This window comes from Erythranthe guttata, chromosome 3 (assembly GCF_056151865.1).
Source record: "Erythranthe guttata isolate IM_541 chromosome 3, IM_541, whole genome shotgun sequence".
NCBI lineage: Eukaryota > Viridiplantae > Streptophyta > Magnoliopsida > Lamiales > Phrymaceae > Erythranthe > Erythranthe guttata.
In genome coordinates, this window is record NC_142535.1 from 5,245,001 (window position 1) to 5,258,825 (window position 13,825).

Consider the following 13,825-nt stretch of genomic DNA (forward strand, 5'->3'; position numbering starts at 1 on the left):
ATTTCGAATTTTAGGGGTTTTAGAGAGATAAACTGTTTTTTGCTTTGAACGGTAAATAGCAATAGTTAAACCGTAAAGAGCATTTTCTTAAATTGTTAAAGGTTTTTGAAAACCAATTATTTTCCGCAGATGTTACAGATATGAAAAAATTATTGTCTTATGATTGTTGGTGTAATTAATAATAATATGCGTAAACAAAAAATACTTACTTGTTTGTCGAAAAGAGGAATTGTGAAAAATACTTAATTAATTTGGTTTTGGCCAAATATTTTATTATTTGGTTTTTGGTTCAAATAATTTGATTAACTAAATGTCCCCAAAAGTAATATTTGTGGACACATAAACCCAGACTAGTCATATCACTCGATCACATCGAGCGCGCATCTTTTGAACTTTAACCATTTACTCAAGACAATTTTCATTCACTTTACTTCATGATTATGATCAATTAAATAAATGAAATTAATTGATGATGCTAAAAATAGATCACCTTAGATAGTTGAGATTGAGGGAGCTGGGAAAGTAAAGTGGGTCACCGCTCACGTGCTAGATGGCCCTGAGATACCTGCGAACAAAGAACACGTGAACTAGGCCGGGGGTTGATCCGGCGGAAATTCCTACGACGCTCAAGTTAGAGTGCGGATAGTGGAAATAGTTGGGAGAATATGACCCCTAGTATTATTTGGATAATAGGGCGTACCTTAAGGATTGAGTTCAAACCTTTATTTATAGCTTAGTTGAGATTGTCGGGCCCAAACCTTACTTGAAGGTGATTGGGCCTCGGTGATAGTGGTCTTAAATATTGGGTTCGTGGCCCATTCGACAAAGAAATTGTAGGCCCATTGGGTTTCTCTATCTACTGGGCCACGAGCCCGATTTAGAAGAACACTATTACGAAAGCTCAATCACCTTCAAATATGGTTTGGGCCCAAGAAATTAGCCTCAGCCCAATCGACAAGATATAAATAACGATTTAACTCATTTATTAAAGGTACGCCCTATTATCCGGACAATTCTACAATTCGTATCGTTTCAACTATTTCTACTATCAGCACGTCTGACTTGAGCGTCGGAGGGGTTTCTGTCGGATCAACCCCCGGCCTAGTTCACGTGTTCTCTGTTTGCAGATATCTCAGGACCATCTAACACGTGAGCAGTGATCCACTTTGCTCTCCCAGCTCCTTCTACCTCAACTACTTAAGATGATCTATTTATTGCATCATCATAATGGCGTGGTATGTGGGAATGCGTACAAGATCAAGTAGTGTGCATGATGTCCCTGAGTCATCTTCTCGAAGAGAACGAGACAATGCTAACAACCTCTCACCTTGCGGAGGCTCTGGTTTGCCACTTCCTCCTTGTAATTAGAATCCTCCTCGTGGTGTTTAGATAAATCCCCCACATGATCCACCACTGTGCGCTCCTCGAACGGTTCAGATAACTGAAGAGACCCTCCAGCACATGATTGCGGAAGCTTCAGCTCGTGATGCCATTGAAGCAATGGCACAATACATCGCCACAGCGGAAGTTAACGCTCCCCATGCAACTCCACCCGTGGCACAACGACCTCCACCGCCACCGGATAACGTATCCACCTCTAACCCTAGGTCTCAGATGCAACAATCCACTCATCGCCATGATGCACGAACTGGTTGACAAGACCCACGTTCACTTGCAAGAGGCAACGCCTCTCGCCAACGAGCCCCTCCACACAATGGTGGAGATAAAGAAATTATCAGTCGCGTATCTCGCTCAAATTAGCATCTTAGATTAGCAATCCATATAATTTGCTTGCATAATTGACAGAATTGGAAGATCAATAATCACATAGGGTGAAGATAAAATTCTAGTGCTTTTTCAATTGATAAATCTTCGTGCTATTTGTTTCTTGTTTTTGCTTGCTTTTTATTTGTGTTTTATATTTTAGTTTATTTTAGTTAATCTTCTCCATATTTGACTGTGTAGGGTAGGCTTGAACATAATTGTAATAATCTAGCGCTTAGAATTAGATAGTTGAGTATTCCTCGTGGGACCGATACTCGGACTTTTTGTCCACTATATTACTTGTACGATGCGTGCACTTGCGTAAAGGTATTTCCAACCAAAAATAGTATAAATGAAAAATTATATTATATATTTCAAAACTAAAATCGGATCGAAAATCAGAATTTTCGATATTTTATATGCGATTCCGATTCTGTTCAAACAATAATCGAAAAAATAGGAAGATAAAAGGGTTCCAAATTCTAATATTTTTGGATAGGAATCGACGACAATCCAAAATTCCGTTCAAATTTCCACCCCAGAGTACTGATACTTATTAGGGTTAAATACAAACTGCACCTCTATACTATTATCAATGTCGTATATAAACACACCCCCCCCCCCCCCCCCCCACCCCCCATACTACAAAATGCGACAAAATTGCCCCTCAACTTAACAGTCAACCCTAAAATCTCTAACACTGTTAGTTTATGTAGCGTAGTTACTTTTTTACCTTTACATTTTTATGATATAAATCAGTGTTCTAAAATTCGATCGAGACGGCTGATTAATCGGTCTCCAAGGCGCAGGCGTCCCAAACCTTTACGATTTTAGTGTAAATGTTTTAAAAATCGGGTTTTTGCCTGTGAGGCGGTTTTAGGCGGTCTGAGGCCAACGTTGAAGGCGGGTCAAATTTCGGTGCCAAAAATCGGTCAAAAAGTTGTTTAATTTATTTTTTAATTAAAAATAAATATTTGGGATTTTAATAAAATAATATGAGTTTATACTTTATTTTGTTTATGTTATTTATTATTGTTAAAGTACCTAACGATGTATGCCAGGAATGTTCAAGAATAAATTTAAATTCCAAAAATCTACCTTTTTATTTATATATTATAAGGATTTTTATGTATTATGGTCTTATTATTATTAAACGTTTATTATGTTATTTGGATATATACACGATGGAGATATAACTATGTTTAAATACATATTTATATATGTTTTGAGTATTTATAAATAATATTTAGAAATATATTATATTAAATTTTAAAAATGATTTATTTTTCGATTTATCACCGATTAATCACCACCATACCGATCAATCGTGGGTTGATGCCTAACCGCCTCCGACCCGATTACCGCTTTTTACAATCTTGATGTAAATAGAATTTATTACTTGGCCAATTTTTTTACTTTATTATGTAACACCCCGGTGGCATCAACAAGTGGTTCTAGAAAAATATATCTTCTAGTGTTTGGACGTAAAAGATGAAATGCATGAATTTGGATAATTAGAAGTACGGGAAGCATTTTAAATCGAGATTTTTTTTTAGGCTGAAAAGTAAGAAAAAAAATCTTCATAATCTACCTATATATATATAATTAGGGGTCTTAGGATATAGGTCCCTGGTGACAAAACTTATTAGAACTAAATGACAAGTCTAACTAAACATTTGCTTCACATCCTTCATAACTTTTATTCCAAAAATGCCCTCCACACACAAAATATGAAATTTGCAGCAAGTAACAGTTAAACTGCGTTTATCATTTTTTATTATTCATTTAATATTTTCATTCTGCATTGAACATTTTTTTATTACTTTTTTTACGTACAACACATTTACTTTTTTTTTTTTTTATTGATTTTCGTATTTTTTCAGTATTTTAGGAATCTATTTTTTCCATTATTTTCTGCGTACGTGATATTGAAAATTATGAATTTGAAAAAAAAAAATCGGTCTCAGTCATGTATAGACATCTATAGAAAACTGTAGTAATCCGTAGTAACCCGTAGTAATCCATAGTAACCCGTAGTAATCCATAGACATTTGTGATAGCATAATCTTAAAACCCTAGTTTCTCCTTTTAACCCTAGCCGTCAGACACCCATAGTAACCCATAGAAATAAAATCGAAAAATTGTGATTCATCCCACCAAACCCTAGATGCACCCACCAAACCCTAAATTCGTGACACCAAAGGCCACCCATCCCCATCTACGCCTCTAAGGATACCACCACCCCACCCACGCTGCCATCACCTACCCGCGCTTCACAGCACCACCAACACCATTCTCGAACTCCGAGCGCCGTCGCTGGGCCAGCGTCACCCTCGAAGCCGCCTCCGCTACGCATTCCATTGCCGCTTCAGATCCATAGCCGCCACCATAGATCTGACGCGCCACCGCTACCCACTTCGTCGGCGCCTTCACCGTAGTCGCCGCCTTCTCGTCCGACGCCACCCTTGTTTGCTTCTCCAAACAAAAAACAAAACTAGTCCAGAGGAACAGAGAGAGGGGGAGAAAAAGAGAAAAAAAAAAAGAGAGAGAGAAAGAAAGAAAGCGATGGAGAGAGGGAGAGAAAATGAGAGAAAGAAAGAGACGAGAGAGGGAGGGGATAGAGAGAGAATGAGGGGTGAAGAAATAAAAATAAATTTAATTAAAAAAAGGTGAATGAATATGTAGATTAAAATATTTAGGTTATAAGGGTAATTTAGGGATAAAAAAATAATTAAAGATGTATGTCATATATTGTTTTAAATTAAGGATTTAATTAAAAGATTGTATTTGAACTTGTTATTTAGTTCAAATTAAGTTTCATTTGAGGGGCTCTTAGCATATTACCCCTAATTAATAACTTATTTACCATATAATTTCTATAAATTAAAAAAAAAAAAAAAACTTATTTACCATATAAAACTAGGGCGAATGACAAAAAGGCCCATCACATGGGACTTAAATGCATTTTGGTCCACAAAAAAAACAGTCTCTCAATTAAACTCATCCCCATGTCCTTAGTCTAAAATACCCTCCATAATATAATTCTTATCAATTTCATTCATTATGCTCTAACTTCCTTAAAATTACACATTGACCCCGGATTTAAACAAATATATCCCATTAACCCCCAAAATATTTTTTTTTTCAGAAAATCATTTTTTTTCTGAATTTTTTTTTCCGGCCAGATTCCGGCGTTGACTCTTTTTTTTTTTTTTTTGAAATTTTTTTCCTGAAATTTTTTTCCGGCCCTTGACTCTTTTTTTTTTTTTGAATTTTATTTTTCTTAGAAAAAAATATTTTAATTAATATTACTGTCTTGGCTTCTAAATTACTGTCTCAGACTGTATATTACTGTTTGGGACAGTAATATTATGAATATTATTTTCCCGAACAGTAATATTATTAATATTATTGTCTAAGATAGTTAAATTACTGTTGGAGATAGTAATTTAGCAGCCAAGACAGTAATATTAATTAAAATAATTGTTTTCAAGAAAAAATATTCAAAAAAAAAATGTCAATTAACAGTTAAATTACTGTCTCCGACAGTTAAATAACTGCTGGAGAGAGTAATTTAGCAACGAATACAGTACTATTAATTAAATTTTTTTAAGAATAAAAAAGTCAATTAACAGTTAAATTACTGTATCCGACAGTAGAATAACTGTTGGAGACAGTAATTTAGCAACAAATATAGTAATATTAATTAAAATATTTAAAAAAAAAGTCAATTAACAGTTAAATTACTCTCTCCGACAATTAAATAACTGTTGGAGACAGTAATTTAGTAGCAAAGACAGTAATATTAATTAAAATATTTTTGAAGAAAAAAAAAAGTCAATTAATTGTTCAATTACTGTCTCCGACAGTTAAATAACTGCCGGAGACAGTAATTTAGCAGCCAAGACAGTAATATTAATTAAAATATTTTTTTAAAGAAAAAACAAAATGAAAAAAAACAAAATAAAAAAAGTCAACGCCGGAGACCGCGGTCAACGGCAGTTGACCGGCCTGAAAAAAAATTCTGGGGAAAAAAAGTTTTTCAAAAAAAAAAAAAAAGTCAACGCCGGTCAACGACGGCGACCGACGGTCTCCGGTGGTGGCGGGTTAATTGATGAAATTGGGGTGTAAATCATGAAATTGGAGTTGAATTGGGTTTCAATGAATTAGGGGTAATTTTGGTATATATAAAAGGATTTTCCTTATTTGCAAATAAGTTTGAATGTGCTAGATGTATTTGAAAGACAAAAAAGTTGGATGTCCTTCTTTTAATTAAGTGCTTTTGTCATGGTCCTATTTGTCATTTGCTCTATATATATATATTCTTAATTGTACTCAAGAGTCCAAAGATTTTGGAAACCGTCAAAAAGTCAAACTCACAAAGCAAGGGGGAGTGAAATTCTGGAAACGTGTGGAGGTGGCCTCATATTTGGAAAATAATTAAATTAAAAAAAAAAAACGAATAAAATACTAATATGCGTAACGGACAAGGAGTTCTGACCCTCCGATCAGATTAATCTCAGCCGTCCACTCAACACCGAGTCTTCTATAAATACCCGTCCCCTCCTACAACCGTAACTCATTCCTTCGTCTCTCGTCTTCGTTGGTTATCTGAGGATTAGAGTTTTGTTTTTGATTATTGGTTTTGTTTATTTCTTAGATTATATGTATCATCGTCGCTATGAAACCTGCGCAATTCAATTCAATGATTATCCGTCGCGTGTTTTTTTTCTTCACTTTTGCGATGCCGTCTGATTGTGGTCCTGATTTGATTTTATTTGGGGTTATTTTGCCGGTTTGACAATCGTATCGTCATGGATTCGGGGTCGTCGTATCTTTGCGAGGCGGTCTGATTGTGATTCTGAATTGGTTTTCTTTTGGTGATTTTGATCGGGCGAGGTATTAGGTATGCATCAACTAGTGGTTTTGCGTTTGGATTGTGTTTTATCTTGCCAGGGTTTGGTAATCGGCTGATTTGATTTTTGTCAACCTTGTTTGAACAAGATTCCTTGTAGAAGAAAGCGCTTTGTCAACCTTAATTGTGTTTATATGACAATTCTAAACAGAGTGTCCGGTAAAGTTTCGTCCTTTTGACTGCTATTTTGATCTGCTACTGGACGTTCAACCTATTTGTCTCATCTGAAGAACCAACCGTTGCTTTCGACTGTGTTGATCATCAGTTGTGGTAATAAAGTAGGAACTCAGCTCTGAAACTCCCGTCAGTTCCAGATATTTCAATCTCTCTCTCTCTCTCTCTCTCTCTCTCTCTCTCTCTCTCTCTCTCTCTCCTTATTTTTCTAACTTTATATCACAATTTTTTTAATGTATCTTTTAAATCCCTTTACTGCTTTACTACTTTATTACTATTTGGTACTTTCTGTTTTGTTGTTTTAGGAAGGTTGTGTTTCATGTTTATTTATGGAGCTAAGCTAACTGTGCCAGTAGAATGAGGATCTGATTTTACTAGAGCGTATGTATACCTGGATAAGGAGCTTAAGTACAACTGAATACTGTGGATAGGATCGCCAATTGCTTAAGCTAGAGATCTCGGTTGGATCTGATGATGGCAAGATAATTTATTTTGTGATTTAATTAGCTTATCGATCAGTGAGTTTTTGTCAGTTCCAGATTGTATATTCTTATGTAATCATCATCCTTCTCATTCAATTTTGAAATATGACCATATGTTTTCAAATCTATTTGGGTGATTTTGATACGGCATGTGGTATGATGTTTCCTTATCGGCCACTATTTTGTCTATTTTTCGATTGTGTGGGTTTGGATTATGATTTCTCTTGTCCGTTGGTTTGGTTTTCTTTTACGAGATGGCATAGACTTCGAAGGAAATGGTTAAAATATGATTTTTGGTAGAAGAAACAGCTTCAAGTTTGAGTATTTTCTCCTTATCCCGGTTTTGCTTTTCCTCTCGAAAATTGATGGTGGATGTCCTCCCATTTGGTAACTTTTGTTTGTGTATTTTAGGGGGTCTGCTGTAGTTCCATCTGTGGACAGGATAACCCATTGCTTCGGCAAAAGATGGATTAGTGGAGTTGGATGTGAGGTTGAGTCTTATTAACGGACGACTTGACGGGGAAGATAATTTAATTTCTGATTTATTTATCTCATGAAAACCTTCTTGCTTCTGGTTGCAAAATGTGTTGATCGGCAGCAGGTAGTGGCTTAGTGAGATGCGTCTCGGATTCTTTGAGAGAGTATTTTCTAACGGCTCCCTCAATTTTCATATTACTACTTTATACGGTCATATTACTTTCAAATCAATCTTCAAATCCCCTGTTCTTCTTTTCCTCTCTGTCTACAGACATTTGCTACAAAAATGATGGTGGGCTTTCTGTTTAAAGAAAGTTTTTGCTAGTTCCATCTACATTACTCTGGCCTATTGACTACGCGGAAAGATAATTTATTTACCTGTCCTACCAGTCAGTACCTTTCTTCTGTGGCTTAAGGGAAGTGTCTTAGTTCAATTTTAATATCTGAAACTACATGTGCTCTAGGAATGATGAATCTGATTTTACATATATCGTTGGACCCTTTGCAAACCGTTGGAAAATGAGCTGCAGAGTCTCTTATGTAAAGCTACAGATGTGATGGATACTTAATGGGGAATATAATCTAACTTGTGTTTTATCTAAAGCTCTTTCGTGCCTTTCTGTTTGTGGTTCTGATTTGGGCGGTTTTGCTGGTCTTACAGTCTAATTATCGGGAGCGTGCCTTATATGTTTCTTTTCTCTGTGGTGCTGTTAAGGTCTTCTATGAATGATAATTGATCCGGCAAGGTATTTTTGATGTTTGGTTATGGAGTGATATGCAATTTAATATCCCGTGGTTTGGATTTGGTTCATATTTTCCCATCCTGGTCTGGTTGTTGGCTGGTTTGATTTTGTTTTCCGCGCGGTCATAGGATTTCTGGAAAAAGGAAAGTGTTTCGAGCTTTGGGCATTTCTCCGTCTTTTCGTGAATTTGCTTGTATGGCAATTTCGTGTTATGTGTTGAGAAGTTCGGTTGCTACATGGTATGATTTGGGCTGTGTTGAACAACGAGTGGTGGTGAGTACGATAGTGATGCCAAATTTTATATTCTTATGAATCCCTCCATAATCTATTCTTTTTTACATTTCAAATCCTATTTCGTTTTTCCTTTCTATTTGCAGAAACTTGCAACAAAAATGACGGTGGTTGTCCAACCATTTGGTACCTTTGATCCGATTAATCTCAGCCGTCCACTCAACACCGACTCTTCTATAAATACCCGCCCCCTCCTACAACCGTAACTCATTCCTTCGTCTCTCCTCTTTGTTGGTTATCTGCGGATTTTAGAGTTTTGTTTGATTATTGCTTTTGTTTATTTGTCGTCTTCGTTTTTCTAGATTATATGTATCATCGTCGCTATGAAACCTGCGCAATTCAATTCAATGATTATCCGTCGCGTGTTTTTTCTTCTCTTTCGCGATACCGTCTGATTGTGGTCCTGATTTGATTTTATTTGGTGTTATTTTGCCGGTTTGACAAGTGGATCGTCATGGATTCGAGGTCCTTCGTCTGATTGTGATTCTGAATTGGTTTTATTTTGGTAATTTTGATCCGGCGAGGTATTAGGTGTGGTTTTCGTATGCATTAACAAGTGGTTTATTATCATGGGTTTTGCGTTTGGATTGTGTTTTCTCTTGCCAGGGTTTTGGTAATCAGCTGATTTGATTTTTTCTCAAAAAGATTCCTTGTAGAAGAAAGCGCTTTGAATACGAGTATGTTCTCCCCTCGTCATGATTGTGTTTATATGACAATTCTAAACAGAGTGTCCGGTAAAGTTTCGTCTGCCACTGGATGTTCAACCTATTTGTCTCATATGAAGAACCTTCTCTCTGTTCTGCCGATAAGATTTGATTCTCCTTATGATATATATATGTGCAAGATATGATATTTCTCAACTTTCGACCTTTGCTTTGGACTGTGTTGATCAACAGGTGTTGTATAAAAGTAGGAACTCAGCTCTGAGACACCCGTCAGTTCCAGATATGGTTCAATCTTGCTTTCTCTCTCTCTCTCTCTCTCTCCCTCATCCTCCTTATTTTTCTATCTTTATATCACAAGTTTTTTTATAATCTATTTTAAATACCTTTACTGCTTTTCCTACTTGTTTGCAGAAATTTCCAACAAACATTTTGGTGGCTATCAATTCGCTTTATTACTGTTTGGTACTTTCTGTTTGTGGTTTTAGGAAGGTTGTGCTTCGTCTCATCTTTATTTTATGGAGCTAAGCTAAATGTGCAAGTAGAACGATGGATCTCATTTTACTAGAGCTTACACACACATGGATAGTGTGGATAGGAGCTTATGTACACATGAATACTGTGGATAGGATCGTCAATTGCTTAAGCTAGAGATCTCGGTTCGATCTGATGGGAAGATAATTTTTTTTGTGATTTAATAATTAGCTTATGGATTTTTCTTTTGTTTCTGATTGTGTAATATGTTGCTCAGTGGGTTCTAGTGGAGTCTACTGTTCGATATGATTTTGTCAGTTTCAGATTACATATTCTTAATGTGATCATCATCCTTGTCATTCGATTTTCAGATTTTTACTTTATACGACCATAGTATTTCCTGTTCTTATTTGGGTGATTTTGATACGGCATGTGTCATGATGTTTGGTTACGGTTCACTATTTTTTCTATTTTCTTTTATGAGATGACATAGACTTCGACGGAAACAATAATAAATCATGAGAAGACGAAGCTTCAAGTTTGAGTATTTTTCCTTATCCTTGTTTTGCTTATATGACAGTTTTGTGTGGAGTCCTGAGAAGTTTGGTTACCACGTAAGATGTTTTTTGGCTCAGGGGAATCGGAGTATCTGGTACATGCTTATAATTACCATGAAAGAGTCTCTACCTGTTTAATCTGTCTCATCTAAAGAATTGCTTCTTCTTTATGCCGTTTGAAGACTCAGTGTTCCTTGTTTTTCTAAAGCTAACTGTTTTCTTGCTTCTGGTTGAAGGCTTAGTGAGATGCGTCTACGGTACTTTTGAGATAGTATTTTCTTATGTCTCCCTCAACCGTCACCTTTTCGTCCAATATTCATATTACTACTTTATACAGTCATATTGCTTTCAAATCAATCTTTAAATCCTCTGTTCTTCTTTTACTTTCTGTTTGCAGGCATTTGCAACAAAAGTGATGGTGGACCTCTGTTTTGGGGTTTAAAGAAAAGTTTTGCTAGTTCCATCTAATATTATTTTAAACTGACTCTGCAACTCGATTAGTAAATTTGATTTTACAAGCGCTAATGTACCCTTTGGACAGGATCATCTATTGCCTATCATCTATTGCCTAAGTAGGAAGATAATTTATTTAGGCGTCCTACTAGTATCCTTTTTTTGTGGTTTAAGGGAAGTTGTCGTAGTTCCATTTTACTCTCTGAAACTACATGTGCTATAGGAATGACGAATCTGATCTTAAATGTATCCTTGGACCGTTTGCACAGGGTCACCTATCGCTTAAGCAAACGGTTGGAAAATGCAGTTGGATATGAGCTTCAGAGTCTTATGTAAAGCTACAGATGTGATGGAAACTTAATGGGGAAGATAATCTACCTTGTGATGGAACTAAAGCTCTTTCGTGCCTGTCTATTTGTGGTTCTTGGGTAGTTTTGCTGGTCTTGTTTGAATGATAATTGATCCGGCAAGATATTTATGATGTTTGGTTATGAGGTGATGTGCGTTTAATATCCCGTGGTTTGGATTTGATTCATGTTTTCCCACCCTGGTCTGGTTGTTGGCTGATTTGATTTGTTTTCTGGATAAAGGCAAGTGGTTTGAGCTTTAAGCATTTCTCGGTCTTTTCGTGAATTTGCTTGTATGACAATTTCGTGTTATGTTTTGAGAAGTTTGGTTGCTACATAGGATGGATTGGGCTGTGTTGATCAGCAAGTGGTGGTGAGTACAATAGTTATATATTCGTATGATTCCCTCCATAATCTATTCTTTTTACATTTCAGATCTATTTCGTTTTTCCTTTCTATTTGCAGAAACTTGCAACAAAAATGACTGGTCGATCAATCATTTGGTACCTTTGATTTGTGGTCTTTGGGAAGTTATGCTAGTTTCATCTTTATTTTCTAAAGCTAACTTCTGGAATGATGAAAATCTAATTTTACTAGACTTCAGCCTCTTATGGATCATGCGGATAGGTCACCACTCCCGTAAGCAAGAGACCTGAGTAAATGCAGTTGGTTATGATGTGTAGGGTCTTATCTTAAAGCTATTGAATGGATTGAAGCATAATGGAAAAGATAATTGATTTTTTGATTTATTGTGTGCTCACCGTTATATACAATTTGGATGACTGATGGGATGTCGTTGGATTTTTATTCCCTTGTGTGCTAATGCCCCCTCCCCACCTGGATGTTCCATTGGTTTGTCCATTGCATGCAGTTGGATCTCGTGTTTGGAGTCTTATCTTGAAGTTATTAATGAGGTCGAACATAATGGGGAAGATAATCTAATTTGTGATTTTTAATTTCATGGATCTATTATCCCCTCGCAACCTAGGTGATTTATTTTGTCCTGTCTGGTGAATACAGTTGGATCTGAGGCTTGGAGTATTATCTTACCACCTGATGGGCATGAACATCAGGGGAAGACAGCCAATCTCTTATTTTGTGCTTATACCCCCTCCATCTCTGGATGTTTTATCTGTTTTGCCGGTTATATGCAGTTGGATTGGATGTTTAGAGTCGTATCTTAAAGCTATTGGAATGGGAAATAACGGGGACGATAATTTAACTTGTGTGCTAAGGGGATATTCATACTTGGATGTTTTGGTCTGCCGTGACCAATCGGAGGTTCAGTTTTATCTTAAAGCTACTTTCTGGGACATAATGGGGAAGATCTAACATATGATTGATCTTTTTCTTGGGAATTCTACTCCCCCTTTTTAGTGCTAATATCCCCTCCCCCCACCTTAATGTTCTATTTTGTCCATTACATGCAGTTGAATTTGAGGTTTAGATTCTTATCTGAAAGCTACTGGCGGAGTCAATACATAATGGGGAAGATAATCTAATTTCTGGTTTAAATAATTTCACGGCGCTTATACTCCCTCATTCTGTGATAATACATCCTTCTCCACCTGGATGTTCTGTTCTCTCTTGTCTATGACATGCTGTTCGGTTTGAGGTTTAGAGTCTTGTCTGAAGTCATTGATGGGACAAAGAGATAATGAGGAAGATAACTAATTTGTGATTTGTTTATTCGTAGGAATTCTATTCCTTCTTGTTTGCTAATTCACCCTCCCTACCTTGAAGCTATTGTTGGGAACTTGGGATCGAGACATAATGGGGAAGATGCTCTTATTTTTGATATATTTGTTTCTTAGGGACTCTTATCGCCTTTTTGTGTGCTAATATCCCTCACTAGCTAGATGTTTTATTTCGCCTTGTCTGGTTAATGCAGTTGGATCTAACGTTTACAGTCTTGCTGATGGGATTGATACATAATAGGGAAGATAATCTAATTATAATTTGTTTATTTCATAGCACTCTTATTCCCTTATTCTTTTGTAATACACCCTTCTCCACCTGGATATTTTTTCTCTCTTGTCTGTGATATGCAGTTGAATTTGAGGTTTAGAGTCTTGTCTGAAGCCATTGGTGGGACAAAGAGTTAATGGGGAAGATGACTAATTTCTGATCTGTTTATTTCTTAGGACTTCTATTCCTTCTTGTTCGCTAATTCCCCCTCTTTACCTAGATGTTTCGTTGCTTGCAGTTCTGAGTTTAGTGGCTCACCTTAAAGCTATTGTTGGGATCGAGACATAATGGGGAAGATGATCTAATTTTTCATTTATTTGTTCTCTAGGAATTCTATTACCTTTTCGTGTCACTACCTAGATGTTTTATTTTGTCTTTTCTGGTAAATGCAGTTGGATCTGAGGTTTAGAGTCTTATCTTAAAAGCTGCTAAAGGATCGAGACATAATGGGAAAGATAATATAATTAGTGATATATTTGTTTTATAGGACTACTATTTCCATATTGTGTTCTAATACC